Consider the following 26,877-nt stretch of genomic DNA (forward strand, 5'->3'; position numbering starts at 1 on the left):
GAAAGTAAAGCTGGGGAGCCTCAGGGCCAGGCTGAAACTAGGAATAAAGGGAAGGGAGCATGTCCAGTGAGGAGAGATGAGACAGTTATTCCAGTGGATATGGAAAAGTGCCAAGCTCAGATCTGCCACAACAGACACTGGAGGTCTTCAAGTGAAAAGGCCTGGGAAGCACTGCAATTACTGCGCCTTGGTTCATCTCACACGCTGCACATTTTAGAGAGCTACATGCCCATCGCATGTCTCTTGAACAGCATCCCTCGCCAGATTCCCGGGATGGTTTCTAACAAGGAAGCTCAGAAATACTTACAGGCTCAGATGGTTAGTAAACCATCAATTCTGTATGCTTAATGCCCCCCCCCCCATACTCATAATATGAGATGTATTTATTTTTAGTTCATGAGAAATACTGCATAAGCTCTTCATAATCTGAAAATAAAATCCTTGGAAGTAAGCCTAATTTCATTTTTCTAAAGGTCAATATTTTAATAGTCATGTTTTTGAGTATCCTTGGGGAGCTTAATACTATGAATGTTTTCCCTTAGTCATTTTTAGATTTACTTTTAATCATGCTATAGGTATAGTATTTTAAAGTTTAATGGTTGAAGACTCAACCATTGATATTAGTAGTGTACGGGTACTTAGCAAAAAATAACTCTACAGATTATGATTTGTAAGGTAACAATTTGTTAGAACATCCTATCTATAGAGCTTCCTAAGAACTCTTCCGTATTAACAATTGCCCAGAAAATTGCTCAGAAAACAGAATAGCAATTTTCTTTTCCTTTTTGACTTCTCAGCACATGGAAGTTGATTATAATTTAAATTTAGACACTGAGACTAGGAAAGCTATTACTCTTCCAAAATAGTCTTTATTCTTTGGAAGACTTTGTTTTGTCAACAGAAGACTATTTGAATGATTCTGTAAGGAATGAGAAGAAGGATTAACATAGTTTGATAATTTGTACTGTGCAAAGTTCTGATATCACAATTTAAATTTTTGCTGTCTTGAACAGTGAATATATTAAGCTACTATCTAACCTAATGACGAATAACAGAAGACTACAGAATATTTCTCACCAAGCAGTCAGCAAGAGGAAACAGTTTAAGAGGAGAATGTGATAAGGTAGCTGGACTGTCATATGGGATCCATTTTTTTCCTAGAAATCACATCCAAATGGAGGGCCAACTATGAGTACGTTTTCACAACAGGTCATCATCATTCTGCAGATTGTCAGTATTTCAGTCAATCACTTGCTAAATAAGCAATCAAGTCTCAGACTGGAATTATTTGTGTGTGTATAAAAATGTATTATTGTGCTGTATCATATGCTCACTGACATTTAGGGAAAGTTTTCCTGTTGACTTCACTGGCTGTGAGATTTTGTGCACAAAACTGGTCCTTAACTTCCTGTTTTATTGCATCTCTGCATATTGTGGAGAAAAAAGCTACATTGCTTTTAAGTAGTGACATTGTTAACTTTGTTATTTGCCATAAAGATTTTTAAGGAAAAAAGAAAGATAGAGCTGGTTTTGAAATGTTGCTGACCATCTGTGCCATTGGAGTGACTGTGTTAAATCCTGGTGGGTGATGCCATGGCATTTAGAAGTACAGTAGTGGCTGCTTCTATAATTATACTTCACACTTTTCTTCTTGCATGCCTGCTGCTCTGACTGTCCCATGTAAAAGGAATTACACAAGCTTAGACGTGGCTCAAAGGTTCTGCTAAACAGTTTAAATCCATTTTGTTACCTTTTATACATGTATTTAAGAATACTAGTATTTTCACAGAGGATCAGTCTGCTTAGTGCAGCACTCCATATTCAACAGCGAATAGTGTCAGATATTTCAGAGAAAGAAGAAAATTAATCCCTAAGTAAGTAGATGTATAATAATCTGCTCCCCTCCACAAAATTTTGTCCTATGCCCTAGAGATTATCATAACCTCTCATTTATATAATCCAGAAGGATATAAAGAGCATTGGGAGGACCTAAATATTTATGTATCAGTCACCTACCATGATTAAATCTTTCTGATATTCTTCAGTGTGTTCCTGGATTTGGCTATCCTAAATAATGGTGGTTTTCTTCATGCTTCTCTTTTTTGGATCAGGAATAAATGAAAAAATATTGGTTTTGTCACATACAGTAATTTGGAGAATCAACATATATTTGCTATGCTTATTGTATCATTAAAAGATTCAGAAATGGAGAAGAAAAGCCCAGCTCCTGACAGATATTTGGCCGACAGATTACTGTTCTTCATATGATCACCTATGAGCTAATGTCTAGATAATCTTTACTTTTATAGGCAGATGGTAAAAAAGAAGAATGGACTGGATTTTTGATCGGAAGAATGCCGACTAGTCATTCATTTTGTTACAGATGTCAAACACTGTGGTTCTTCTAAGTTATTTTCAGCTTGAAGACTGTAGCGATTGATATGAAGTACTGCTATACTTATAACTAGGAGCTGTTTGACTATGATCTGCCTCAAAGAAAAATGCCATTCCTCAGCTTTCCATTTAGAGAAAGATCTAATTATACTTGTCAGGTTCAATTTTTTTTTTTAGAAGCACAGAATATTTCCAGCTATGTTCCTATATTCTTGGTGATGTTGCAGCTGTTTACATAGTTTCACTGTTGTGTACCCATAAGCCAATATATTTGGCCATGGAGAGACTATTTGTTTGACCAGCATTTGGTACTGGTGGAGAGCTGACCTAACTGGTTTGGCTGTGCTTTTACTTCACAGCCCTCCAGTGGTTCTGAGACATGGAGATGTATCCGTCCTGCTCAGTACAGGATCCCATAACATCTTGCCTGGCTGCGTATGAAAAGGCTTTGTGGAAATTGCTGAGAAAGTCCCCAGGACCCCTTCTGGGTCAGCGCTGTCATCCAGGAGCACAGCTGGACACAGGCACCAAATTCGAGATCCCTGAAGTGCTTGGCTGAAATACTGGCTGCCGCCCTCAGCACCATTCCAAAACAGTGGGAAAGAGGCACTTCAGCTCTATCTGCCTCTTGCAGGTGCCTCTCTGTAAAAAGCATAGGCATGAGGTCATTGTATACTGTCTTAAACAAAGGAAACAACATTGTCTTTAGTTCAGTAGTCGTCAAGTCCAGCTATACAGTGTCACTTAGGAACTCACAAGAACAGAGAACAATTTTTTCCCTCTTGGTATTACTCATTGTTTATTTGGTGACACAGCTGATAGATGGCAATAAAACCTGATTATTTAAACACATCAATAGCCTTCTTTTCCCCTTGTAGCATGACATAAAATATAGGTGGATGTGTTGAGCTGGCCTGCAGGAATCAGAAGTAATTTTATTGCATCTGGAAGAAGTGGAAAATAGTCATAATAAGTTATTTACAGTTCATGAAGCATACATGGCACCAGTGCTTGTATGGCTTGCTTCATGTCATATCCAAGCATTGTACTACGAAATGCTGGTTTTAAAGGTCAGTAGGATTCTGAAAGCAACCTAGGTTAATCCCTGAGAAGAAGCTAAACTTTCTTTATTCTTGTGGTTTGCAGTTCTAGAAACTAAACCAGAAATGTTTTCTGTTGTAACTGGTTGAGCAGACTAGGGATTGATGTGGTTTTGTGGTTTCCTTAGTTGTAGCAGGAACTAACCAAAATACCCACTGGTCTTCTTGCTGTGTCATTCTCTTCAGTAGTTTTCTTTAGATTCACTACTGCACATTACAATATGAAAAGGGAATGTCTTAGACTCTAATTTTTCATTTTTACCTTCATTATATTTAACTTCTCTTTTACAGTGGACTTCAAGCTTCCACTCCGTGGGTGGTTCAAATGTCATTATTGAGTCATAATCCAACATGTGTCATAGATTAATCTGAGTGCGGCGTTTGACAAGATAAAAGCATTATTTCTTAAACTTTCATCTCTTACCCTTATGATATCTTGATTTCGGTTTAATGATGACCATGTCTCCTTATGGCAGCCACTGCATGCAAGTAGAATATCTGAAATAAAGAAAGGGAACTAAATTGAATTTTGCAACCAACACTTAAGTATTTCCAGTTGCATGAATCAAAATTAACAAGCGAATTATAAGTAAACTGGAAATTATTTAAGATTCAAAATAAAGCTGCTTCATAGGAGAGTAGTCTGGGAAAGCAACACTACAGTCTTGCCCTGTTTTATTCTTCCCTGGGCTTTTGCTATTAGCCACAGTCAGAGACAGGCTAACACAGACTTTTGATCTGAACTGACATGGATTTTGGGGAGCAAAAGAGAACTTTAATGCTAAGCTGAAAGAAACAAAAGACTTGTGAAGGGTAATCTAAAGTAAATGCAACTCAAACACAACTCTTTACTTTAGAAACAAAATCTGAGATGCTCCAGCAAGAAATAAAAATCCAAGAAGCAGTCCAATACTAAGAGAACTTGAGAAAGAGATTTTAGACACATTGTAAAGAAAGAAGCCAAGACACCATATCTATGATGAGCTCACAGATACACACAAACACCACATGGATAACATTTCTGGCTAGGCTAAGGTTCTGTAGAAGGTACCTCCACCTTAGTAACTACAAGAATGAGTTAGCCATGTCTATGACCAGTCAGAAATGTTAAATATAGTCTGCAAAACCTAAGATGTCCTGCTCTTCTAAGATATAAACACTACCATGGCATATTATGTTTTCAAGAGTAAACTTTCCAATAAATACAGGAAAGAGTATGCAAAGGAACCAGTGAAACTTTACAAGATTCCTACTTGCTCTTGATTGAAGGCTGATGCAGCTGTGTTTAAATTAGACAGAAAACGCAGTGATACCCTGTATCACTAGAATACAACTTACATATATGAGTAGCTACAATACCTGCTGAGCATTAATAGTACATTAGAAATCGATATATTGCCCCACAGCGTTGACATGATTTAGTGTACTGACAATTCACAAGGGGATAATTCTTGCAGTTTGATATTGGTTCAAGTCCACCATTTCAGTGTCAGCTATGAGCAGTTAATGGAAGAATGAGTACCAATGGCAAATAATTCATCTGGGCTCTGAGATTAAATGAAATAATTTGTACATAACATTGAATAAAACAATGAATTACACATGACAAAGCTTTATTAGTATCCCCTATTCAGAAGCTTTGCGGGATGAAAGACAAAAACCTTAATGGAAAAATTTAACAAGCTCTCTGAACAAAAGAAAATTATCTCTGACTTAGTTTTCGGTAAAGCAACTAACGAAATGCTACAAGAATAAATCTGCTTATTTGCAGGTGCTCAGTTGCAGGTTGGCAGTGAAGCTGTCTGAAGATGCCCCTAGCTTTGAGCTAGGGCCCAGGGCCTCTACAGTGCCGGGCTGGGGGCTGTACTTACCGTCATCCAACTTAAGTGCTCAGGCAGCGTAAATGAGAAGGGAAAGCCACCCTGACCCGAGCATGAGGGAATGGACACCAGAGCAGGGTCGGAGCAGAGGGAGTAGGAAGGGCTTGAGGGGACAGGCTGGGGACAGGGGGCATCTTACAGGATAGCAAAGCAACAATACAGCAAGAAACAGGAGCAGAACGCAACCATGAGAAAACCTCACTTCCCTACCTCTACAATAGCACAGAGTGGACCAGTGCTGGGCTTTACAGATGGTCTGCAAATAGCTGTGAAACCCACTGGCAAAGTAGGTAGTCCAGACTGGAAAAAATAGCTCTCTGGCTTTCTGTTGCTCTGTGAACTCTACAAGCACAGCTTTTAGAAAGTAGAACTAAAGGGCTGGTATTACTGATGACCTCGCAAGCATGTAAATCATAACCATACTTCCATATGGTCAGTATCTGTTTTTATTCAGCAGATTTCATTTTTGTAAATGCAGGAAGCGTCATGCAAATACTATATTTCATGTAAATGTTGAAATAAAATTGACTGAAAAGATTCAAAAGTTAGAAGCAGTCAGAATTTGAGTTGTCTATGCAGCATAAATGCTTTCCCTTTTAATATTACCTTGATCATAATTTAATTTATAATTGCAGGATTGTATATTTTTCCTCTTAATTTAATTTACTCAGGATGGATCAAGGCATGAATAAAGGTTGTTTGTGAACCCTATCATCAACCACATATGTTCCAAAACCATGAGTCAGCTGTCCAAAAAGAGCCTGGTTTAGACATAATAAACACTTCTAAGGATATGAATTTAGCTTAGGGTGAGACTGCCTATTTCCTTATTGTATATGAAAGTTTAAGGGTCAGAATCTAGTCTTAAAGATATGTGCAAAATTTCTTATTATGACTACTTACTGTGGGCTCCCAGTCAAACCCCTTGCTATGCTCTCCATGGGGATTTGTTAGGGCTGAAATATCATCTCCTGCTAGTATGAAAGAATTTGTTTTTAAAATTCTTGTTTTGCTCTTTCCGCTTCCTAACATCATTGTTATAGGTCTTCCATTCCGGGTACCAGTAGTATGATATAATTTTGGTTCAATTTAAATTTTATAAAAGAAACAGTACCCTTCTATTCCTAACATTGTCTCCTAAATCATCATCTGCTCCATCAGCCCGAGATCCTTCTCCTTGTCCTCGCCTGCCTGCGGAGTGATTTGACTGTATTACCGTTTCATTCGTGAACACGGCTGGCACCAGAAACGCACCTGGACGGCCGGCGCACGGCTGGGAGGTGCCAGGTGGCCGCAGCCCGGCGGCACGGCTGCTGTCCCGGAGGGGCGGCCGCAGGCTCCGGAGAGGCCCTTGCACACGGCTGCAACCCACCGTGGCCTCGCTAAAACAGAAATCTCTTTGAAGGATGGGACTTTGGTGGGTTGCCAATTATACACCATTTTAAGGAAAACAATGAGCCCCCCCTCCCAATCTTCTAGTCAGTGCGTAATTGCTCGGGCACCGCCCTGGGGGAGTGCTGCCGCCCCCTTCCCGAGAGCAGACGGCTTGCACCTTGCCGCGCTGGACCCGAGGCTGAACAAAATGGGTCCGTCTGCACCTACTGCCGCACACAGGCCTCCTCGGGCTTTCGCCAGCGATGCTGAACACTGCCTTTTTCTGTATACGCGCCTGTCACCAGCCGTGGTGAGCTCTCCTGGCTTTCTCGAGACTGTACGTGATACAAACTACAGTTTGACGTTTTGCTCCTGAGGAGGATTCTTGTCTCCTTTTTTCTCTTGAACTTTATTGGGTTTGCCCAGAGGACACGGCCGCTATCTTTTCTGCAGCTCTAATTTTCTTCTAGTAGAGTATGAAAAATATTTTTCTTCCTTATGCTGAATTCCTGGTATTGAAACATCAGCTCCTTCCACCTTGAGTTAATTCGTATTTAAAGTTTTTGTTTTGCCTTGTCAGCCTTTTTTAAACTGTCATTAAAAGGTTTTTCTAGTTTTCCTAATTATATTAGTAAAACAGAACAGTTTATTTGTATTTGTTTGCATAAAAATTTGATGCAGCTTTAGTAAATAAAAAACAAAAAAAATTGTTTCATGAATGAACAACCTCTCTTGTGAAGTCAGTATGAGTTCCTACCCTCTCTCTATCCAATAGCAACATTTGACTGACTCAAATGGTAAACATTCTCCACTTACCTTTTTTACATATATGTACCCTTTTTTACTATTCAGAACTAGCTCCTCCACAACTCAATCAGGTTAATAAACTTTTATTTCTAAAATTAAGTGAATACAACATCAATTCTGAACCCTTTGATGTGGCTTTCTCCACCCTGAAAATCTACAAAACTTTGCTTTTCTTATATGTTTGCCCTTTCATCCACTTAAACAGTTTTTTTAAAACCTTGTTTCAGCTCCACCTCTGCTTTCCCCCCCTTTCACTAATGCCTTTGGTGCTGGTAATTGCCCCTTTCCCTTCCAGGTGCACGCCATGTGCCGAGCCCGGCTCAGGCATGTGCAGGGAACCGGCCATGCAGGTATACTCACCAGCAGTTACTGGCTGTTCCAAGCTAGCAATCTTGGTATAAAGGTCAAAAAAACAGTTCAAAGGGAAAATATATTTTAGAGGCAACCATTATGGAAGTATATTTGGGTTGTAAAGCTGAATATTCAAGTACTACAAAATGGTAAACTTGAGTGGGTGGGTTCTGCTTCAGCTCTACCTTAGAGGGGTGGAATGGAGTCATGGAGAAATTCATGCTAATATTTACTGCCCCAACTTTTGAGTGAGCAGTTGAAGACTCTGTGATCTGACTTTTCTTCTTTCAAGTGATTCAGCATTTTATTGCACTATCTCTACTTGAAAGAATTTAATTTTATTCCAGTTGTGGATGTTTCTGTCAGCTGGGTTGCAGATGTTTCAGACTGGTCACCCTGAAACAAAATAAACTAACTAAAATTTAGTAGCTAAAATTTTCACGTCAACATGATCAGAAATGTGCAAAGGAAACTACTGTCTGCTCTGGATGATTAGGCCGTGTGAGAACTGGGTACTGCTCTTTCAATCTTATTTGCACAATCCTTTGCTCAGTACTTCATACCTTAATTCTCAAAGATAAAAGAATCCTTTTGTTTCAAGCTAAACAAAACTGGGAAGTTATATACATATAGATCGTTCCCTGTTGCTTTCTGTGGTTACTTTTTGTCCATTGTGAAAAAAGTAGAAAAGGAGCAGAAGTGCCAGCAGCCAGGGTGGCAGCATAACCTGGTCAGAAGAGTAATGGATTGCCTTGCTTTGCACGGGTGTAATGCCCTGTCCACATGCAGTGAGACAAAGAAGCTTTCTGTTGTTTCACATAGGGGTTAGACATGCCGATACATGTTAAGGCACAGTTATATTGTGCATGCTGCATAAGAGTGAAGAGCAAATAAAAAAGTGGGTAAACTTGCTTGCTTGGTATGTATGAGAATAGCATAAATGCCATATTGCTCACATTAGACATGCTTTAACTTTGCTTATTTGCATTTATCTTCAAGTAAATCACTTTGTACAGATGTGGCTGAAAACTCCAGAGTAAATACAGCCTAAATAGTATTACTCCAATACCCTCCATATACACAAATACCTGAGAAGGTATTTATCAAACAATACATTGCCAATTCCTAGAATTTTTCTGTAGTCCTATTTACTTGCAGGAGTTCTAAGACTAGTAAAAAGCTAAAATAGTGGAATTACAGAATCATCCCTCCACTTCTCTCCCTTTCTGAATCATAAAGCTCTGGCTTTGGCTTGAACAAATGTGTGGAAATGACTGCCAACAACAAGAACATGTGAAAGAGTTTGGTTTTGCCCCAGTGCTGAATGAAACCAAATGAAAAATTTCAGCAGCGGTCTTGAAACGGAATTGTCACTCCTCAGTCAGCTCTGCTCTGAGCAAGACTTGTTTCTTCACTCCAGCTGCCACTTGAAGGGGTCATTGGGGTTTGTTTGGGCAGGCTCCTTTGAACATATATCAGTACTCCTGAGTGGTTTATATTTAAAGATGATGTTGGGTTTAAGTAAGTGGTAAAGCATATGTTTTCTAGCTTTAATATTATGCGCTTGGATAACATTCTTTATATAACCAAAAATCTTTATTCAGTGTGGTCATTGCCCATGAATATTTGCTGTCTTGATAGTCTTTTCTCTTAAATATCCTTAAGACTCTGCTCATGTTGGGCACTTATTGCCATTGGAAAATATTCTACACAGAACAGAAGATGTGCCTCTCACTAGGTTTTCCTCTTCCTTGCAAGGATCATCCCTCATTTTGCCTTGTTTTGAATAAATATGATGTAATTAAAACAAAAATCCCCAAACCTGAGCACTTCTTACAACACAGTATTGATGCAAAAATGAGGTTATAGCCAATGGTATCCTAATGATTTAGAATTCTCTTAAGAGAAATCTTGATTCCAGACTGATCAAAATTAACGGGAATAAGTTGTTTCAGCTGGCTTTGGATCAAATTACAAAGCTACAAATTTACAGGCACACAAATCTGGCAGGATTTGGAATAAGACAGTCATAAGTTCCCCATACATGCTGAGGCCTGTTGGTACTTGTTCCATGTCAACAGGGTGACTTTTGTTGAAGAAGGTAGGACAACCATGAGGGGCATTTTTCCCCCCTCATAACTAGAAGGAACAAATCCAGTGCTGGATTGTAAACCATCTCCCTTTGATCTTTGTCACCAACTGTATCTCCAGATTTGGTGGATGTTATGTCACTGTGTCGCAGTAATTAAAGAATGACATATAGTCATGGGTGAGCGAGGCGCTAGGCCCAGCTGCCACACAGTAATTCCATTAGTGTTCCACTCTCCTCTGCAGGAGTTGAAAGATTAACCCAGCACCTGCGTCACATTGGGAAAAAAAAATCTTCTCATTAAATAAACTAGGGGAGGAGAATGTTCAGCCCATTATCCTGGCAGCAGCATACTACAGCAATTGCCTCAGTCAATGTAGTTTTCAATTTGAATACATTTTATATACAAAAACCTTTGTGTGCATGGCTGAAGTATTCTACTTTTGCTTGTTTGCTTTCCCTGAAGTCTTTAACCAGTACTTTTTCTTGTTTCTGTGTATATTGTACAGGTCTAAGTGATGAAATATATTTTAATAAAATTCAAAATATTTTTATATATGTTTTGTTAAACAGAGTTGCTTGAAAATGGAATCCTCCTTTTTCTTCCTTAAGTAGAGTTTCTCAGAAACAACAGAATAGTTCAGTTCTAGCTAATATATATCTTCAGAATGAGAAATAAACACTGTCATAATGTTTCTGTCTAGCTCAAATGCTAGCACCTGCTGGTACAAGCAAGGCCACACAAGCACAGAAGTATCTTCAGTTTGGCAAATGGGACACGCAGTGGGTTTCCTTCACTCTGAGGCTGTGCTACCCGCAGAAATGGTCTGCCAGAGTTGCTCTGTCTCCGGTGAGAGAAGGCCTTAATCTGGAGGCCTGAATTGAACAGTACAGGGATGGTTCTCGGTTTCGTCTCAGCTTCCTGATCCTGTGATCCTAGTGGTAAAAGTGTGAATCAGGGACTACATACAGAGCTGTTGGGGTCTGGAGAATCAGTGGACTCTGACGTGAGCATAGCTATTGAAAGTGAAGCTGGAGCTAAACTTTGCCAGTCTCTTGTTTTGTGGACGCAGAGGCTAGATGAGCGCGGTTGTCCCTATAGCCCTAACGATGCCCAACATTTCAGTAGCTCCAGAGCTTCCTAGGGAGGCATTTGAGGATCACGTGGCATGGCTGCTCACCAGGAGCTGAGGAGATAGATGTATTTGGAATTTGATGAAAATTCAGACATTCTCTGCCACGCGGTGGGCATGGGCCCAGTAACAGGGCAGGACGTGCAGCAGTCTGGTTGAGTGACCCAGCAGGCTTATGAATTCCCCCAACATAACAGACATGCCCTTGTTACTGGGCTGAGGGACTTGTTTTAATCATGCGGTTGATGCGTATCATACTACACGACATGGAGGGTTGTGGCTTCCTCAGGAAACTGGGTTAGAGGAGGAAATAAGCAATATGCTCTGAGTCATTACCTGCCTGTCTCTGTGAAGGCCAAGAAGGGCACAGGGTGCAAGCTGCACTGATTTTGCTGGTAGTGCGGACTGAGAACTCCTGCCTGTATTTCCAAGGCTGAGGAATCAGGATGCCGTTCCTAACTCCATTGCTGATTTATTGCAGAAAGAGGTAATGAGATACGCTGTGAAGAGATGTTCCAAGGTTAATCCTATAAATAGTTAATATCTGAAAATTTTCTGATATATTAATTGTATATCAGAAGTATTTATGATAATGTATTTGTTAGTGACATAAAGCGATCCTTTGTTCTAGCTTTTTGACAAAGTTGCTACTGGATAATGGCTGATGCAATTTTTTGGAAGCTAAAGAGCAATAGTATCTCATGGACAACACCCCGAATAAAGAATTGGATTAAGATTTTGTAGGAAAAGGATACTTGGTCCAGAAAGATGCTGAAGCAAACAGTTGTTAATCTTCACCACACACATTTTTCAGTTAAGGCTTGCTGTTGGGAGACTTCAAGCACTCAAAGAGAAGTCAGCATTTTACAAAATGATTAAAAGCAAACTATACTCGTCAACATCCAGTTTATAATGTCCCTGTGATTCATTGTCCTTATTCATCTTATTTATTAGCTTAATCCACTTACTGGGTTTTCTGACTCAGGGTTTTTTATTTCAGTCTTCCTGTTCCCAGGTTAATTCACATGTTTCTGCTGCACTTCCTTGTGGCAGGCTCCAGGAAGAAAAAAGCCAAATGTGAAAGCAAGAGCGTAAAACCTAAACTGTTCAGTTGCCTAAAATATGTAAAGTATGACATGGACACTGGTTCCCCATAGAAAAATTTTCAGGAGAAAGGCACAGCTCTTTATTAGTGACCAATGTATTGTAGAACAAGAATAGAAGATTAGGTTAAGGTGGTGGTGTGTGATATCTTTGTTGTATGTTATGTTATGTTTGTCTTGTATATTAGTCAGAGGAGATAATAATAAATGTAGCAGGAAGACAGATTTTTGTAGCACAAGCAGATAAATAGCGCAGACTTACGAGGGATGCATATACAATGGTGATCACTAGAGGCAGTTAAGTGGTCACAGACCATTTCCTGGCATGGGATTAGACACAATGAGGCCAGATTGTCCTGAATGGAAAATTAAGAGATTTGTTGTCCAAAATGTGCCCTTGAGACCACATAATTCTAATGGCTTTTTATATGTGAGCTCTGAAACCATAAACTTTTATGATATCCAGTCTCTGATTAATATGCAGATAGTAGTCCATTAATATGTAATTAATGTAAAAAATGTGCTATTCTTTGTGAGAAGAGCTTTTTAGGGAATTTAGGGAATATATGTTTTGATTCAGTTGTGTTTGAGAGGGTTTGAAATACTCTTGTTCCTGGAAACAATGACATACAAACCTGTTTGCATAGTCGATCTCTGGCCAAAAAGAATTCCTGTCAAGTGAAATATTAACCCAAAGGAATGCAGTTTTCTTAGGGCAATGAGCTCTTGGCTTCAAACAAAACTTTAATGCAGAGCTAAAGTGACTATTTAAAAAACATTTATGCATCCAGAGGATTGGATGGCTGTCAGATCGGAACAGGTTTATCCTATCTTTCAGTTCTAGCTTACTTGTTTGTATCTGGCCTGGTTCTGTAGCGCTGAAAAGTAATTTGTAGCTGTACAGTGGCTCGATGTCTACTGTTTTGGTTGTATCATTGCAGCAGGCAGGTGTTTATATTATGCAAACTATCATAGCAGCTGGTAACTCTATTAGTAATCTTATTGTTTCAGGATGGAGAGAGCCTGAGGAGTGTTTTCTTCAGTTTCTCTTCTCCTGGGGAGCAGAATTGCTGCTAGAAGTGCTGTTCTTCCTAAACAGGTCAAATTTACACTGGATCCATGACCAAAGAGGCGGTATGAAAAGCTGTGAGCCTGCCCAGGGTGATAGGTGTATGGCCCACATGGGCCCCAGGCCTTGGTAGCATGATATGCTAGATCTGCTCTTGAGTGCTGAGTTCAAGCTGCACCCATTGAACCCATCAGGCAGTTGTTGCTACAGGAAATGTTTTTTAGGCCCCAGGAGGCGTTTGTGCTAAAATGCCAAAATACCAGCAGAACAACTCCTCATTCCTCCTGCCAAGTGAGAAAGGGCTAAGCCTCTAAGGCACAATCTAGACCTTAACGTTCATGCTAAACTGGGTGTATGCTTCATTCTTCTTGTTCACACACAGATCCATAAGCAAAGTACAACTTTCTGTCCTGCGGCTGTCCCAAGACAGACTGATGTGCTTTGCAGGTGTACTTGTGTGTGCTGGAAGTCACATCTGTTGAATTATTCAAAAAAAATTTTTTTTATATCTCTCTGCAGGGTAGGTTTCTTCCTCTGGAGAACCCTTTTCTTCCCAGAAGCTTGGTGGCAAAGCCTAGCTGTACAATACAGTTCAAAGAGTCCCTTTCTTGGGCAGTCATATTTGTTCTCAGATCTGTTTTAGCACTTAAAACCAAATGAACAGTCTTGAAATAAAGTCCAGCAAACAAACAAACGGGCCCCTTTCCAGGGAGCCTTGCTGTGGTTCCAGGCCCTCTTCAGAAGAAAAGGAAATAAAATCAAACAAGCAAGTGAAGTTATCTCTAGTCTCTGGCACAAAGCACCAGCAGACCCAACTTCCTGCAGCAGTTTTTTTGGCTTGAGGAAAGGCAATGAGATTTATATCCTTCTCCCTTTTCTACTGTGCCTTTTTTAGAGGCAAGAGTATGGGCTAAAATCCAACAGTGCTGGGGCTCCTTTTCAGAGTTCTCCTTTCCATTGATCTCCGAGCACCGGAACTTCAAGCTCAGCTTTGAGCCCAGTGTTTCTTACTCTGGACTCTTCCACAGCAATCCTCCATCCTCCTCCTGTGATCCTTCTCCCTGCCTCGGACAACTCAAAATAAAATACTTTCCCCCACCTCATCTTGTTTCACAACCATATGTGTGATTTTTTTAAAAGAAGGAAGAAATGTAGACCCTTCATTTTCCACTCTAGTGGACCTGCACCCCATTGGTGCAAGTTGATAAGCAGAAGCATTATTATACTATTCCTTGCCAGGAAGAAATTGCCAGTGTTTTTCTTGAAATACAGCAGTTCCAGAAACCTTATCATATGGCCATTAATCCTTCATTTTGGAGCAAAAATTCCACTTCCAGATTCTAGTCTGTGTTCTTATTTGAATGTATTAAATATAGGGGACAGATCTGGCAGAGGGGAGTAGGGAGGAACGTGGTGCAACACTTTCAAGCCCTTTACGCAGGTAAGTTTTCACCTTGAGAACTGCTAAACTCAGGCTCTGCTCACAGCTGATTGTAGAGATATTAACAGTATGATTCATTTGCTGCTTTTTGTGGCGGGTTTCCATCCACCCATATGCTCTTGTGTGTTCCTTAGGGATAGCATTTCTTGACTGGGAAGTTAAGGGGAGGGGAAATGGGAGGAGGTAAGTCTTACATCCTGAATCCTACCTGCTTATGACACCAAAGCACGAATTTACTCATGGCAGGTATGTGACCTTACGAAAAAGCTGTGTCAATAGTGATGTTAAAATGATCATTGCTGGGAAGCTGCGTTAGCCCACGCAGAAGAATGGGATCACTCCCTCTGCTGAGCTTTTATTTTATTTTTTTTCCCAGGGTCATTCCAACATTCATTTCACTCTGGATGACTCTGCAGTCATGGCAGAGAGAGCAAGAAAATACTTCCTCTGGAGTTTCATCTTTCACTATAAGTGTGACTACAGCCTCAGAAAAGGACTGTTACGGACAGTGCCCTGGAAGTGTCTCAACTCTCATTAAATGTAGTTCATTAAATGGATTTCATAAAGAGTCACTGTGGCTGCCACATACAGTTAAACCATGCTTCTGTTGTTTTCAGTATGCAAAAGGCAAAATGTTAAGTTTTAGCATCATTAACATTTTGCCCACAAGAAAAGGGAGAAAATGAATCAAAGCAGCCATTTTGCTTTCCCTACCTCCTTCTCTACTTTGGTAAGTATCATACCTTTTATCATTGACCCCCGGAGGGTTATCAGGCCTCAGCAAATGACTTGGCCAGTGGCTTATATGCAGAGTTGGTTGAAAACTCTGCCCGTGGTGTATTTGTGGGCCCATAGCTTGTGTTGCCTCTAACAGTAAGGAACCAGGGACTTATAAGGGACTAATTCTTTAAAACACTAAGCATTTCTGGCAAGGTCCTTTGTTTCAACAGAAAATGGGAATCTGCTCATCTTGCACAACCAAACCGAGTGGATGTTCCTCTAAAAAAGGAAAAAAGAGAGAAAATAAAGAGGCATAGAAAGGGGATTTGTAAATGTCTTCTCTATAGGAGGAACTACAGAACTCTTCTGAAAGTGTGTAGAGTTTGTATAAAGTTATTTTTCTTTTGGTGATAAATAGAAAATACAAGGTCTGAAACTGCTCCCTCTGCAGTCAGTGATAAAATTTCCACCAACCTCATGGATAGAACCTTGGTTTCAGAGGTGACAAGAAATCATTGTTACTATTTTTAATCTGTATTTCAGTAGCTTCAGAAGGCTTAAGCAGGTTGTATCTCTCCTCTTGTGCCTGTCCCAGGAAACTCTGTTGTACACTCTTGTGACTGGGAACTATCAAATCCCGCATGTTTGTACAATGCATAGTGCAGCTGGGATGCAGCCCAGGCCAAGCCTTCTTGCTATGTGCTTCTGGGAATACAAGGGCACAGCATTTAGTGATCTGCAATATGAAAGTACCTGGTGGTTAAAGCTATTGCAACACAACTATTAAAAACAGAATAAACTGCCTGAGGCAGCAACTATACATTTGCATGGACAATATTCTTCGTTTTTTTTTTTTAAATATTCCCAACAGATATAAATACACACCGATTCCATGTCCCATTTAGCTAGTTCTGCTTTGGTGCATAAAAAAAAAGTTACACAATGGAGGTGATAGATAAATTAACTAACTGGATTTCAACTTTCTCAGATCTCCTCAGGAATGTGATAACCCAAACCTTGTAGCTGGGAGCCCCAGATATATGTGCAGTAACAAAGAAGAAAATCTAAATTTCAGAGGGAATCTGTCACCCCCAAATTGATGGAAATGGAAATGGCGTCCTGTTGTTTTGTCTTCATAATGATCTGTTTATCTTCTATCATATTATTTGTGATCCAAATAGAAATACATTCTGGCATCTGTTCTATGCCAATAGTTGCTCTTGCTATGAGCATGCTTACATTTTATCGCATTGGGCTATTTGCCACTTTATGTAAGCTACACCAGCTGCTCTTGCTCTTGCACAACAGATTACTGTACACAGCACTCTGGTTTTCCCTAAAGCACATAACGCTTTATAAAATCCAGATAACTAAGTCTGTAGGAAGTGATTTTAAGTTATATTAAAACTGTGACAACTGAGAACAGAAACAGCCTTGAAGAACTGTACTGGAAGGCTGCTACTCTAAGAGAAGATTGTGGTTGTGGATAGCTGGTTTTTATCATGGCCAATGTATGTTCTTACATTCTTTTACCTGGTATGTTTTTCCTGGTACTTTCTGCTTTCCTTAAAATTTGATCTAGCAAGTTTTCAGTTTGATTTTTATGCAAATGAAATACACTGAAATCGGTTTTAATCTACTTGAAAATAAAGCTTTTGATTCTTTTTTGTTGCATTTCTGTGACAGGTTTAATGCTCTTGGCAACCTTCTGTGCAGGAAAGCAACATTACGCAAATAAAAACTCAAGTGGTGGCCATAATGGGAAATTATAACACAATTTTACCTGACATGTTGAGCCAGACAATGTTATCACTGAACTAAAACATTTTCTTTTTCTCAGGTGTAAACTCTGTTTTCATTACACTTTTAGACCAGTTTTCCTAAGGCTTGGATGCACCATAGCTGCAAAATCTTACTAATTCCAAATTTAGGCACTGCCATGCTTAAGCAGTAGTTGATCTTTTCTGTTTTTGACTAGGTGTTGGTGATTAAAGTGAGTATATGGCTGTGCAGGCACTGCTGCTGCTGCAGGAATAAGTCAGAGTATAATTGGTCTGAGGGTGTGGAGCGAAGCAGCAGGAAACGCTGGTAGGGACAGTAAAGGCTCAACAGGGTTACAGAAACCTGCCAAATCTCCATCCTCACTGCAGGGAGCTCCTGCTGCTGCCATGGAGTAAGGAAAACAGATGGCCTATTCCTTTTGAAGCCACTGACACATTCGTTTCTCTGCCTGTTGTGTATTTTTTCTCCTTCCCCTCAAGTTCCCAGCTCCCCCAGAAGCTCCTGGAGCAGCCGGGCCCGGGCAGACACGCTGGACGGCAGCCATGCAGGCAGGTGAGTTTCAACCGAAGATGATGGTTGCTTTGTTTTGTTACTCCTTCTCCCCAGGCTGCCTCCACAACTTGTCAAAGGGACCTCAGAATTAGACCTTGTGGGATGGGAGGATGTGCTGTCGGAGGGAAAGGTGCAGAGCTATCAGGGCCTGGGAAACGGGGAGGTGGAACAGCCGTGCAGCAGGCTTGGCGTGGGGCTACGGATGCAGCCGGCATGAGAGCCCAGACAGACCCTGACACGGACACTTCAGAGACACGCAGGGAATCGGCCTCTGTATTTACACATCTTGTTTCAGTGGGGTATAGCGGATACCTGCAGATGGGGCCTCGGCTCTGCTGCAGAGACAACAGCGATGTGGAACCTGGTGAGTCCAGATCACGCAGCCGTTAAAGCGTTTTCACAGAGTGCTCCAACCCATATCTAAAACAGAAAAGCAGGAGATGGAAAAGAAATTAACCTTTGTTTTAGGTTTATGTTTCCACTGAATTTCAGCTACTCTTGAGGATGGTTGGACTTCTTTTTTCCTTAACTGTCTGGCCCTTCTAATGCACTTGCATGTTGTTATGAAGACTAACAAACACCTGGTCTGAAGAAAGACAGAAATGTGTAGGATACGTAATTTTAATTTTAGAATATCACTATGGGAGCTCAAAATAAGATTCAAGCTTGGGCTGAGTTAGCAATTCAATGAAATATTTATTCATCAACATGCAGAGTAATAATAGCATATGACTGACATGCCACCTCTCTGAGGGAAAAAATCTGCCTTTTTGCAGGTTTCTGACTGTTGATCTCAACCAATGAGTGATTCATACTTTTAACAGATGTTTCTGATTTAGGCCAATGAAAGCTTATGGGAGCTTTTTCTAGTCTCTGAGGGAAGAACGCCAGCCCAATCAAACAAGCAAAATTGGACTTTGGCGTCGGAATCAACTTGCAAAGCTGGATAATTTCCTCTTGCAAAAGCTGTGTGCCATCATTATTCTGTGACAACCTAAAAATTTGATAATAAGTACTGACTTGTTATTTCTGCCATCTCCTGCATTTAATCATTTAGCCACTATTCCCATCTACTAAGAAAGACACTGAAGCCACTTATTCAAAAGGCCTGTTTGGCTTGCCCAAAATATTACGCGATCCCCAAACCAGCAAAATGTGATGCCCCAGCTACATGAGTAATTGTAGCAAATATTTCGAAATGCACAGCTGCAAAACAAACTCAAGATGGCTGTGGCGGATGGCAACTAACCCCCCCGCCCATCTCAGGCCCAAAGTGTGGTGGGGCGCAGCTAACCCCCTGCCCCATCTCAGGTCCCAGCTGACCCAAATAACTGACAGCGCCCAGGGCTGACCAGGAGGAACTAGGCAACTGGTTGCAACTGGTGAGGCCAGAAACGGGCATGAGATCAGCAAAAAGATATATTTTCCCCCACACGGCATGAGATCAGCAAAAAAGGTATATCCCCACACCAGATACTGTAGGACTGTGGGTCAAACCGCACGCCCACAAGCAACGCTGCAGCCAGGAGCCCGCGGAGCTCTCCTGCACGGCCGCGGGCTGCACGCGGGGGATCTCCCCTCGAGCTGGGATGCCCCTCACGGTCACTCTCCGGGAGTTAAGGGAACCTCTGGCAAGAAACCCTTGGAGTGGTAAGAAACCGAGATGCAGGCAATAACACATGTGCAGCTTGATTCGCTTGCTAAGACTGCATTGTATAGCCATCTTCAATCAACTTGTTTGCAATAAACCCAGAGATAATAATACCATAATACCCCCCTTCCCCGCGAAAACGGCTCTGTGTTAGCTTATATTTTCCTTTTCTAAATTATCGTTACTGTCATTAACATCATAAAAACAAAGCAATGACACTCATTAATACTGGCCAAACACAGCTGAAAGCATGGAAGAAGGGTACCTGAATCAGTAACATTTTGTAGCAATAAAAACAAATCCATGGGGTCCGTCATCAAAAACTTCAGCTTAATTTTTGTCAGCTACATAATAACTGCAGGTTTTCATCAACTTTCATTTGCATGATCCACAAGTGCAACTATTTCTAGGATTTTTAGTTTGGCAAAGCACAATGTCCAATTTGTTTTACACCTACTATGTGAAACAGCCTGAAAATCAAGAAGATATTTCTGGAAGATGCAAAGTTTGGTAATTTCAATAAATATATTCAGCGAGTCCACTGACCTTTTTCATTAGAAACTTCAAAAGTGATTTGACAGCAAATTTTGGGCATAGGATGAGTGGGACTCCAAAGGGACTGTGGTGCCTATTCCCCCTCCCTGTGTCCCAGGCTTGCCAGTTCGTGGGATGGGAGAGCACCTTGCTTCATTGCTTCCTCCACGCTGCAGCTGCATCTAGCCCTGAATATGTCACTTAAAACTTTCAGAGATCACTTCTAAAAAAATTGTGTCAAATGTTGAAAATATTTTATGAATTTCACCAGTCTCAGATACCATACACATAACAATGCTGTGTGTGTCTGTGAATATTTGGAAATCGAGTTGAACCTAAGTATAAGGTCTTTAAGGCAGATAAACAAATTAATGAAGGGGGATAATGAGGAGATTTTGGAGAACTGTTATTGCTATGGCCACAGATCTCCAACAGGAGCATCCAAATCTTTGACAGAGATGTGTGTCTAATTTATATTCTTTTTCATTTATCTGTGATGGCATGGTTTATCATCATCCTTTTGTCTGCTCTCTGGTTTATGAGCCTCATGTGGGAAAGCTAAATTTAGCATAAAATAGCCATAGTGCATTAAATCAGAAAAAGGAAAAAAAAATCACATTAATAAACCCTATTGAAGTATGATTTATGACTCAATGCTTGGGTGTTTTAGAGCTATGTATCAATATTTTTTATTAGTGCTGTAGATCATGCCCCATCAAACTATCAATCAGTTAACACCAGCAGGCACTTAAAACACCTATAGACATTGATAAAGTCTATTTAGAATTGAAATTATCATTCTGTAAAATACATACCATTTCTCAAGAAAGGTTGTAATTGTGTGTTCATATTTAATTTATGGCTTCCACTTAGAGATGGTCCATGATTAAAGCACTACATTATTTCTTTGCTTGTAGCCCAGAATAACCCCATCTCCCTTGCAGTCTTTGAACCTGCAAGTCACTGGAAGGTCTGGTGCAGAGTGCAGAATGTGAATGAACATTTGAAAATGACTGGCAAGGGTTTTCTTGGCTCATTAATATTAACATCATTGCCTTGTGGAATTAGAAATAAGAAAGAGAGGCGTTGCTTTGTTACCCTCCATTCTCAACAGTCTCAGAATTTGTTTTTTTATGTGCTGTAAGTACTGGCTTTAGTCGCTTGCACAGAGAATCGACATTTTCTCCAAGCCCTCGCCTTACAGTATTGCACAGTGGTATGTGGGAGAGGAGATACCGCATCTTCTGAATTGTATCTAGGTCTCTGTTGTGATGCTCCTGCTTGTCTGACCTCTTGGAGCTGCTGTTTTTGGAGATGAATTCATGAGTTCAGTTCCCATTTCGTTGTGTTCTCTCATTTTCAGTGGGGTGGGATGGTTGAGTGTGTCCATTACCATCATGTGGTTGTAGTATTTGGTGCTGTTGCTGTGCCAGAACATCATCTTTTGCCTGTGGGACTGTTCCTTTAACTGTCTCATGTGTCTAAGTGTAATTTGTAAATGACTTAATGCTTCAGAGAGAGTGAAAAATTCTACCAAAAAGTGTGGTGTGATGCTCTGTCCAGGCAAAGCATTATTAGCTGGGAAAACAGATAGGCTAAGAAATTTGTGAGCTCTGAGATGGGATGATAAGCCTTAGTCTCTTCCTTCATGTAGTCTTCTGCTAGTGCTATAGAGTGGAAAAAGCCCAAGTCATATTTCATTTATCCAGTGGTTTAGGAAAACACAAAACCCAGTGGTCATGGTGTTTGGGAGAGGGTGAGGGGAGGTTATTTCACTGCTCTGAAAATTTGGAGTAAATTATTTGACTCTATTCTAAAAAGGGGGATTTTGTTGCTTTCTCACTAGTTTAACTGGGATGGCAGAATTTTTTCACTGTTGGGGGATTTAGTAATCTCCTGGCTGCAGCCTTTGAACTGAAAATACACAGTACAGTCAGAGCTAGTTCCTCAGGCCCTAATGTGGGATTATGAAGATAACTGCATGGTTTAATAAAATGTCACAGCTGGGATTTGAGTGGGAGCTGCTCAGAGCATGCCAGCATAAGCTCTGGCCACACCAGCAAAACATGCAACTCTCAGCACTGCTTTAGAGCAGACTTACTTGCAGAGGCAACAGGCCAGCAAACAGGGCAAAGCTTCATCAGCTGCTGAGGTTTTAAGCTTGGAGATGCTTAAAACTAGAGGTTTTAAAACTTGGAGATGCTTAAAACTAGATTTTTATAAGAGCTGACATTGTAAAGTCTTGTGGGCTCTTTTCACAGGTTGCATTGCATATAGCAGTGGGGCACTTTGTGTAGACACTGAAACCTGTTTCAGTACCTAAGGGGGGAAAATAGAAATCAAATGCTTAATAGAGCCAGTGTGAAGGAGAAAAATCTGTTTGAAAACACTTCTAGAAGCACTGACTCAAATCCTGCAATAATCTCTTCAGGCGAAGAGAAACCCTAACTCATCCAGTAAATCTCCCAAGATTTTTTTCCCTTCATTTCCCATTCAGAGCTAGAAATGGAAGAGATAAATGCATGTCATGTGATTTCCCCCTCTCTGTCACTCACTTAGTGGCTTACAAGCATGACCTCTTCTCAGAAAGCCCTAAAAGCTTTTGTTTGTTTTGGTCACAAAGAAAACCCTTAAACTGTGATGTCTTTGGGGAGAAATGTGTACAGCGCAGTTCATACAATGCAATAAACTGCTTTCATTGTCTGACCCTCCTTCCTGAATTGCAGCAGGCTTCTCATTTTAATTTACTGCTACACAGGAAGTCCCTGAACACTTATCTACTCATGGTTTTAAACCAAAACATTTTCAAGATAATATGCTAAAATTCAAGAATGTACCAAAAGTTGCCCCCAAACTCATTCCAAACACTACTTTGAAATGTATCTTCTTAAATGTTGGAAAAGTCTTGTGGCTATAATGGGAAGCTGATAGTGCCCTGCAAACATACTCCTCTTGAGTTTTAGTGTATGTTTATTTTTAAAAACAAGCTACTGAGGTTCAGAGGCACCCTAAGGAATCTCTTTTCCATGCCACCCTGAAAAGCTTGCTTTTATTGTGTTGTATAATCAAACCAGTAGGAATCGTCTCTTTTGTACATACAGAAAAAAGCCTAAAGTCACTGTGTGTACATAGGACTCCATGAGACTTTTAGCTGGATACCCGCTGGTATCAACTAGTGATAGAAAGATGAAGGGTTCTCGTACTGCGTGATCAATCCCACTATAGTCACTCTATGTAACAACACATATTTGAGTAATGGATAGAGCATAGGCAATATTAGAATACAAATAGCCACACTAAAATGTTTTTTTTCCTGTAGTGTTCATTAAATAATAACCCCTTCTGGTTTCCCATGTACACTGTATTTTCTCTTTAGAGAAGGTCTGGGACAGTGATGCTTTTTGTGAGTCTTCTATGAATATCAAGAATATTAACATATAATCAGTAAACCCATGTAATTTTGTTCATTTTGGTGAAGTATGTCTTCTTCATGTGCACAGTCTCTTTTCCTGTATGCAGTCCTTATAAGAGGTGAATTTTCTGTTTTTAGTGCCCAGGCTTCCATCATTTAGGTTACTGTAATCATGGCTTACTGGTCTTCTAACTACATTCAAATAGCTGTAGTCTGTTCATAAGTATAACCATGTGTGGGTTTTTTACTGTGATTATTAGAAAAATATATTCTTAGGCAGCAGTTGAGCTTCCAATGCAGGCACTATTTTGATTACAAGGTTTTAGTATCTGGCTCAGCTCCTTAGCTCTTTTGGGATTGTTTGTGGTCATTCTATTCACAGACTAGCTGCCTACTCCTGCAACTGGCAGCTCAGCTGTTGCTGGGCCCTGCAGTGGAATCTGGAGAAACGACACAGCGAAGATGATACTCTGTGAGCACTTCGTTCTCTAAGAAAAGCCAGATGTGTGCCAGTTAAAGAACATACTTATATTGAAATCATCTATCTTGCTGTCTAATTCTTAAGAATTGCTTCAATTGGTGTGACAAGGGAGCCTGGCAATTGCATGTGGCCTATGTCAAATTCCTGGTCAGTCACAGTAAGGGTAACCTTTAATTTTAGTATAGCTTTTAAAATGTGTGTAATGACACAAATAAATCTTTAAGGTACAGATGTACAATTGCCTAAGTACTTTGTTTAAAACCTTAGTGACAGGGAAATGTCATGTGTTCAATATTTGTTTCCAATCAGCTAACTAACCAGGTGTCCAGACGTTTCTATGAACGTTCAGTGGGACAAAACTGGGGTGACAGTCTCAGCTGATGCTTCTTTCTTGTGTATTACGTTGGCAAGTAAGATAGATATTGATGGCACTGATAGCCAGAAATACTGCAAAGAAAAGAAGCAAACTTATGCAGCAATAAGTTAGCACTTCTGGTTCTGGCTGGCTTTCAAGTTTGGATCTGCAAACAGCTGGAAATCAAAGGATGAGACTTCTGTATTTCTTCTTGATCTAATATTTGCATCTCATTCTTCCATTAGCAGAGGTATTCGAATTTTCGATAGATACCAGGACATCTTCATTCAGCCCCTTCAAGGGCATTCAGGGAACCTTACAAAGAGATGATCACATCTGCTTTCTGGAGTGCGTTCTTTGTTCTTACAGTAAAAATCTCACTTTTAAGCCTCATACTAACATGCCCTGGCAATTTTTGCTAGAATAAGATTCACGTTCTAACATTTGTTTTGGCATTAACAACTGCCTTTTATTTAAAATGTTTTTACAGTGTTTCCTTTTTTGCAATGTTACTGGGCAGTAATACCTTGTGGAGTTTGTAATGATTTCTACAAACATCCTGAAACAATGTTTACAGAGATTATGCTTTGTAACACCTCGAATTATGTGAAGTATTGGCCCTAATATGTTGATGAGGGTTTGGTGGCATAAATTTAAATGATCTATTTAGAGATAAACATCATTCCAGTGGAGATGCCCTGAAGAAGTCCTCACAGGCTTTGTTGTTGATAGGCCTGGCGAGTTGGTGAGAAGTGAAGAAAGAGCAGGAGGAGTGGGTGGATAAGGATGGCTACTTTGTCTAATAGCCAAACTGGCTATGATTTCAGAAGAGAGATTCTAATTTTGTCTGAGGGGGCTCACTGAATTTGCACCTGGGTTTGCTGTAGAAACAAGAACGTCTTGAGTGCAAAGTGCTAAAAAATTTACTTGAGTTCCTAGTTCTACACATTTTTTGTGGACTGTACCTTTCCAGAAAGCATTCTGGGGGATTCTCGGAAATGACAGAAATGCCGCTAGAAGTGAAGTTCCACGTGAGATGTCTCCTTTATTCTAGCAGGGTACCGAGTTTCAAGAAAACTAAGCAACTGATAAACAGGTCAGATCCATAGCTGATTGGCCTTAAGGCCAGCTGCCACTCTGCATACATGAATGCACATGAGTCATCTCAGTGCCTAGGGGAGGAGGTAGCTCCATGAGTTATGCTAACATAACAGCTTGCTGGAAATTAGAGCAGAGGGAAGGGCTCTGCAGAAGCTTATAAGCAGAACAGGTGGCAGAAAGTAAGGGATAATCACACATTTTAAATTTAAAAGAGAAAATAGTCTCTGGGGGCTACATGGCCCCAGAATCTGTTGCTGCTAGGTGCAAGAAGGCTCCTGTGAGATACATTGCATCAGCCACTTCACACAGAAGCCACATTTTGGCAGGCTGCCTCTGTATCCAGAAATCCTAGTCACTTAGTCTACCATAGGGCACTTACATGCTTCACTGGATGTCCACCTGCTGCATGTGTATGTCAGCAGTCAGCTCCTGAAGAGCCATTGCGAGTGCAATGGGGTATTGGTGTTGTTTTTTCAGCTATTCTGATTTAGATTTTTGGGATATATGCTGACATTGCTTGGCCGTATACAAGATCTAATGAGAAACACATAAATGAGTTGGATGGTCTTGCTTCTTCTAATAAGTTGGGGTTTACGGATGCAGACCCTCAGTTGCACAAAGTTCTATTCTCAGATCTTTTTTCAATATTCACTGTTAAACTTTCATTACTAGAAGGCCTGACTGGCCTTGAGAAACAGCTTAGAGCCCTGTCAACATAGCAGTGATCACGAGCAGCTTTGAGAAGTCTAGAAAGCAATGGTACTTCTATTTCTTATAGGCTGATTATTTGTATAAGGAAAAAGAATGGAAATATGTGAATGGGAAAATGTAATTTTCCTGTATTTCAAGAGTTTCTCCAGGTCTCATCTATGGGATCTCAATGGGGTAAGACTCCATTATTTCAGAGAAGATTTTTCCCTTTGATGCCATTTATTTAGCTGCTAAATGAGAAGGCAAACAAAGGAATCCATCAAAAGCCTTGATTTCATTTATAGTACTTCCTCTTCTTACCTGGCTTCCAGTTTGCTGTTGCTTAAGCTCTGGAAAACAGTGGTCCTTCTATTTGCCTGGTCTGAACAGTTGTAAGAATTTTTCTCCGTACATTTCCATTTGTCTTCACTTTTCCCCTTTGTTTTCTTTTGTCCTCCTTGCTCACTGCTCATAGTGACTGACCATTCAACTTTTGAAAAATTGCTGGCATTCTCATTCTCCTATTCACTCCCTGCTTCTGAGCATGCAGGCTCTGAGAGCCAAAAACCCAAGGCTCATGTGACAGGTGGGCAAGTACTTCTTGTGCAAATACATTCATTTGCATGTGAATGTGCTCATTTGCACACAAATACTTTCATTCACAGGAATAAAAGGATTCTCTCCATGTGTACCATTTGTGCAAACAAAAACTGGACTCATGAAACTACTCAGAAGAGTTGGGGAGAGGTCAGATCTGTTATCTGGAATTTGGTAGTGTTGGTGTTCACAGTCTTCCACCTCTGCTAACCAAAATCCTATCTTCCAATACTGTCGATTTTTAAACAGTCTACAACATAG

General features: G+C 40.4%; 1 long non-coding RNA gene across 6 annotated transcripts in view; it reads right to left on the minus strand.

Annotated features, from left to right (window-relative positions):
• The window catches only part of LOC112979096 (uncharacterized), a 78,788-nt gene that overhangs the window by 16,780 nt on the left and 35,131 nt on the right, over window positions 1–26,877 (minus strand). For 5 of the 6 annotated variants that reach the window (XR_003258101.2, XR_010389989.1, XR_003258103.2 and 2 more), the window contains exons 3-4: window positions 18,108–18,215; window positions 3,919–3,992 (exon numbers count right to left, since the gene is read on the minus strand). This is a non-coding gene — a long non-coding RNA (uncharacterized LOC112979096). Of the gene's footprint in view, window positions 1–3,918; window positions 3,993–11,464; window positions 11,629–18,107; window positions 18,216–26,877 lie in introns of all 6 variants that reach the window. The other variant, XR_010389991.1, reaches the window with a different exon arrangement.

Source organism: Dromaius novaehollandiae, chromosome 7, assembly GCF_036370855.1.
Source record: "Dromaius novaehollandiae isolate bDroNov1 chromosome 7, bDroNov1.hap1, whole genome shotgun sequence".
Lineage (NCBI taxonomy): Eukaryota > Metazoa > Chordata > Aves > Casuariiformes > Dromaiidae > Dromaius > Dromaius novaehollandiae.